Here is a 6,225-nt window from a genome sequence, read left to right on the forward strand (position 1 = left end):
AAGCGATCACGTAAGCCCTGTAGAAACTCCATGCCCCTGGCTTGTTGGAGGATTTCAGAAAAAGCTTGACCATGGCCACAAGTACAAGGCAGTATAATCACGATTGAGTTTAACTCATCCCAAACCGACTTCAACTTGGTAAAATATACAAAAACCCGACAAATCCTCTTGCTTTAGTGCAAATTGTGATTGCTTTAGATGGAACCTTTTTGGTGCGTTAGACTGAGAATAACATTCTCGCAGATCTTTCCAAATTTCATTGGCTGAATCTGCATACAGGATGCTAGTCCGACTGTCAAAAGAAACTGAATTAAGAATCCAACTAGTTACCCCATCATTACAAGTTGCAACACTCTCATTTAGGCAATTCTGTAGCATCAGTACGTTGGTTTCTTGATAGTACCGTCCACAAATCCAAGCTTATTTTTTGCATGGAATGCCATGGTTATTGCACGAATCCAGGTTATCTCCGTAGACTGGTGGAGATACTAGAATTGCTGTAGGATTCTCAGAATGATAACGAAGAACGGATCATCATGCTTCCTTGAGTTCGGCGACACCAACTGAAATTTCACTGTCATTTGACATGACTAAGAATTAAAGTAGAGAATAAAATTGATAAAAGAGTTGAAGGATTAGAGTGGCGCTTGTCGCTCTTACCATATGAAAACTTGAGTTGGTGTCATCCTCAACTTGAGGTTAGACTAAGAGAGGTTCTGTATATGTAGATACTTTAGGTACTGACTTACAGGATATACATGAATCACCTTACATGAGTTGGTGTCTTCCTCAACTAAATCATATACATGAATCACCTTACAGGTTATACTTGGAAAGCTTGATATTTTGAACTCCATGGATATACAGAAAAATCAAGATAGTAGATGACTATATGGTTGGCTAACAAAACATTAATTTCAGACGACTTTTATTGTTGTAACTTAAGATATGCACTTTTCCTGTCATCTCTTGGAAACCTTATAGTGTGTTATATGCACTTTTCCTGTCATCTCTTGGAAACCTTATAGTGTGTTATTTTTTATTTTACTATTCTTTTCTTGTGTTGTTACTTTGAAATGAGGAAGACAATGAGATTAGGAATCTGAAAATTTTGAAAAATTAGGAACAAATGATAATATGCTTTTGGAGATAGCATCCTTAAAGTGTCATATTACTTCGTTGTGCAAAAACTGCTGATGTACTTCTTTGAGAGTTGAAGCTTGTGCACAGATGTAGCAAGCCAAAGCCAAAATGCAGGGTTCTCTGTTGAATTACACGATTGAGTTTTATCCATAAATCTCATAATTTTATTGACATAGTTCAGTTCAACAGTCACAAGTGGTCAACATCTAGGATTTTAGCTAAATTGACATCAGATAGTATTTCGAAATGATATTCTCTATGTGGATATTGATGGTTCGGGTTCATGCTAATGGATCATGAAGTAAGGTTTCGTGGTGATATAACATAGTCATTTTCTCTGTAGATTTTTTGTTGGAATGAATTTGAAAGATGAGTAAGATGACAGATCTTATACCAAAGAGGTTCCGTCTGCACGTTTGCTTACAATACTACAAGTTTACAATTGTGAGATTCATGGTGGAGCACAAGAAATGGACCTGTATTCGTATCACTTTTTCTTTCTATAGTATTTCCTATTATTTGTCTGTAAGTTCACTGTCAAATCATATTGAGCTCGTTTCAAATTGAGTTGGTTTTCGACTTTCTTACTTTTCCATCCAATTGTTTGTGGTACTCTGTCGCTCGCTCTCTTCTTAGTTACAGTTATTTGATTTTTTTCTCATTTGAATCAGAGAATATGACCATCTTTAAACTAGATTTTCTTTTATATACAGAGAGTATGACCATTTTTAATTTTTATTTTAACTTCAACACGGATCTTTTTATCAAACCAAGTAAAAGAGGTACTGAAATTTTGATTCCATTTTGATCATAGATGCATTGAATAATTTGCTATATGATCACGGAGGCTATGCCTTTGCCAGATAGTCTAAAACTTACAGAAGAAGAATTTCAGAGCTACATCACAAGTATAGTATTCAACACAATAAGTATACACCATTTTATATAAGAACGAAACTCTTCCTCATTCTCGATGATTATGAGTGCTGCTATGGATGAAGTAGTGCCACACTTGGGCTGTCCTCATCACGCTCACAACCAACTTTCCAATATTCCAAGCGTGGTATGCCAGAGACACCATTGTCACATAAGAAGCCAAATCATCCGCTCGATGGGGTACATGCAGCTTCATGATCCCAGCCTGTGCAGCAAGCATACTATGGGTAAATTGATATGCCCAGAGGACCAAGTCAGCAACCATATGTAGGATAGACGATGCTGGTGACATCATGATGGAATGTAGAGTGAAGAAAGTTGATAGCGCCGATAGGTAAAAGTTGTAACATCTCCACCACATGTGAAGTGTAGATGTAGGAGCTGGACGAATCACATTGGCGTCACCTAGTAGCTCTAAGCAGTGCAGCATAAGAAGTGCCAGGATCACACCTTCGTGTGTCAACTTTCTCATCTGTTGAATAAAAGAAGGCCATATGTTAGTTTAAGCGAACTAATTCTTGATAGTATTAATTCACAAACATAATTATGGTATCTACCGTATAAGAATCCTATTTTGCAGACTCGATGTACCGACGTTTAGTTTAATTGTTCATAAAGTCCACACTACCACAGTACCACATCATGCAATTCATCAAAAGGAGCTACTTGAACAAGTTTCTTTGGTTTAAAAGTGATTTAGAATCTAGCAAGACTATCGAATTGAAAGAGGGACATATTCATGTATAATTTTACTTTGAACGTCTTAATGTGAACAATTGTGTGATGACAAATTAATAAGTATTTCTAATTTCATTACCTGTAATTGGAAGTGTAGGGGCTTGCATAATGGTAGCAATGTTGCAATGAAGGCAAGAACGTAGAAACCTCTTATGACCAACGAAGATAAACTATCAAATGCTTCAACAAGTAGTGCTCCATCAATGTCTCCATTAACATCTCCCACAACTTCAATATCGAAATTCGTTTTCTCATAACCACACTCTCTTATGATATCTTTAAGTGACGCGCAATCGAAATCGAAATCGAAAATAAAGGGATCGCTAGGCTTCGGTTTGATTTCAAGATTTTTTTCCAATCTAAAAGAATCCACAATATTTGAATCAATATCATATTCTTTCACTTGAAACAAAGGATCAAAGAAGTGATCATTTATATTAAAGATAGTTATCAAACCATCTTTATGTATAGTATTGCCAATGATTACACCATTGATGGAAACGGTAGAGTGATTTGTAGTGATGGTGAGTGTATGATTTGAATATAGAGTTTTGATTTTTGTACCATATGTCATTTCTTGAAGTTTTTTGTTTGTAAGTGTGGAAGGAATCATATGATACTTCAAGAATGACAAAGAAGGTTCATGAGCATGGTGTCTAAAAGCTTCATCTTTTGGAGTAAAGATGGTTAAGGAGTTATTTGAAGACACTATGCTCTTAGAAATATATCTAATAGCTTGAGCCATTTTCTTGGAGCCATTTCTTGATAGTGAAACTATAGCTCCTTCAAGTGATAGTCTTTGATGATTAGTGGAAAAAGGATATGAGAAAGGAAGGATGAGCAAGATTGAAGTAACAAGAATGAAGCACACTTGGAATCTTAAGTTGGCCATTGATGATTGATGAGTGAGTTGTAGGTTCTTTAAAAACAAGAAGAGGAAGAAGAAGAAGAAAAGAGTATGGGGGTTTGTATTAAGTGAGGGCGGGAAGAGAAAGTTTAGGTGTTGGGAGAAAGTTTAGGTAAAATGAATTGAAGGGCTCGACCCATATTATTATAGTTAATGACTTTGTTGTCAAGTTTTCTTTTTAGCCGTTTCCTCTTCCTCTATTCTTGATTTCTATACAACAAACCCAAGTTAGCTTAGAACTCTAATTCAATTCCTAATTGCCCACAACTCCTAAAAGGGAGACATGTTACAATTACGAAATGGTATTTGCTTTTTTGTTTTTTTCCCTCACAATCACCACATAAACAAGGTTCTGGGTTTTATAAAGGGTGGGTTGAGTTTATATATGGAATTAGAAGCAGAAAGCTATAAACGAAATTATTTTAAAAAAATCACGAATTGAAGGTTATTCACGCATTTGAAGCTTGGAAGTATGTAATTAACTGGTGTGATTCACGAGCTTTGGCGTTTTATGTTTTAACCTTTTCACATGTTAATACGTAATACATAGTTTAATTAGTGTATGTGTCGATGTCGTTTATGCTTCCAAAGGCAGCGCCGAGGCAACCCAAGGCGGTAATTTTACTGAATACAGTGGCATGCTGTTGTTGAAGGTGCGCCAAAATGGTCGTTTACTTGCCCTGCCTTGCCCCTAGCATTCTGGCACATATGGCTCTTACGAAATGATTGGCATATGGGGTTTTGTAGGCTCCAGATTAATTGAACATTTTTTGCGAAATAAGGATATTGCATACTTCACGCCGTGCAATTCTGAACATTTTGGAGCACGAGAGGTTGGGCCTATGTGTTTTAAGATTAGATTCCGCTCAGAGGACAAACTATTCAATGATAAATGACAAAACAAGATCATATTAGACATGCCGAAGGACAAACATACGCGGAGGATTTATTTCAACTCCCAAGATTGTCAATAGTGAGATAATCTAAGGTAGCATCCTTAGAGAGTTACTCTTTATGCTGATTCTTGGTAGCTTTTGAAACAGTTTAATTGGATAGTGTTGCCTGGAAAAGAAAGAAAAACATTTGAGGCTCATGCATGCACAATCACACATACTAGTAAAGCATGTTTCATTTAAATGGATGAGTTGTGAGATGTAGATGGGGTCCTGAGACTAACACGGTCTTATGGTTTAGCCAGTCATGGTCAGTTTTCAGCATCAAAACGTATTTTTGATGTTTTTTTATTTGTATTGTGTGATATGAGATATCCTATTATTCCCCTGTATGTTTCCTTTCGGTTTTTGTTGATTTCATCAATTCATTACGAAAGGCGAGGATAATATGTCAATAGCATTTGTAATCTTAGTGCTGAAGTGCTATTGAGCTCAAAATTGGAAGTGGATGGAAGAGATTTTTTTTTATTTGCAGCTCGTTTCGAATGCTTTATCCATAAGGATCCAGGTGATTGCTTCTATCAAGAAATAGATGACTTGCTAATGTTTATTCATTATAGTATTATACCATTGCTTTTTAAGTTCTTATAAGGCCATTTTATGCCCATCTATATATTATATTACATACTACCCTTTTGTTGCCTGTGTTGCAGATGTTTGATATTTTTATTCCTAAGAGCTTCAAATTCCTGTGTTCTTGTCTATTCTAGGCTTGCTATCCCTCTCTTATTGTTATTTGATCTTATAATTGTTCATGTATTATTTCTCATGGCGTTTGAATGCTTTCTTATTTGATCGAGTTTTGGTTTTGGAGGATTTTTCATGATTTTCGCTAGCATGGCGTGGTTTTCTGGTTTATTACAGGAAGAAATTCGTTTATAACTGGAACGTACAAAAATGATCATATCTATCAAAGGGATGCTTATTTGGTCAAAACTGTTAGAGGAGAGTCGGGATTATACCATTTAGTCTCGTAGTATCTAGATGCATGGGAGCCTATCAATTGGCTTAGAATTGGATTTTTGTTGCTTCTTTGAGCTTGATTTTTGTTGTTTCTTTTGTCAACTCCTGTGATATATAGTGATTGTTCTTACTTAGATATATTCTGCTTACATGAAAAAAAAAAACCCCAAAGGACTTTTTAATTTTTCCTAAAAATGTTAAAAGGGAACCCTGCTGCTTAAGGCTTAAGCGTCTGTCTGTTTAACCATTTTCCAAGCTGAATTTGGTGTCAGCGACCGCCATAAAAATCAACAAATGAAATGTCAAAGGGGTTTGGGTGATCTTAATATGCGCAGGAAACGAAGAAGTGTGATGGTTAAAGTGTTAAACTGTTGAATACTTGAATGTAGGGATGTCCAAACGGGTACCCGACCCAGTCCGAACCCGATTTTTCGGGTTTTGAACGGGTATTGGGTAACCCGGGTCCAACCCTATTTTTTGCGGGTCGGGTTCGGGTTCGGGTATTTGTTGGATACATGTGACCAAACCCTACCCTAACCCTATATTTCGGGTACCCATCGGGTTCGGGTTTGGGTTTCGGGTATG

The 6,225-nt window shown here is 36.4% G+C and overlaps 1 long non-coding RNA gene across 1 annotated transcript; it reads left to right on the forward strand.

Annotated features, from left to right (window-relative positions):
- Positions 1-466: 466 nt before the first annotated feature.
- Positions 467-1,741, forward strand: LOC147487228 (uncharacterized). The gene is made up of 2 exons (XR_015202131.1): positions 467-985; positions 1,029-1,741. It is a non-coding gene; the product is annotated as an uncharacterized LOC147487228 (long non-coding RNA).
- Positions 1,742-6,225: the final 4,484 nt, after the last annotated feature.

The sequence above is a fragment of the Coptis chinensis genome, chromosome 7, assembly GCF_015680905.1.
Source record: "Coptis chinensis isolate HL-2020 chromosome 7, ASM1568090v1, whole genome shotgun sequence".
Classification (NCBI taxonomy): domain Eukaryota; kingdom Viridiplantae; phylum Streptophyta; class Magnoliopsida; order Ranunculales; family Ranunculaceae; genus Coptis; species Coptis chinensis.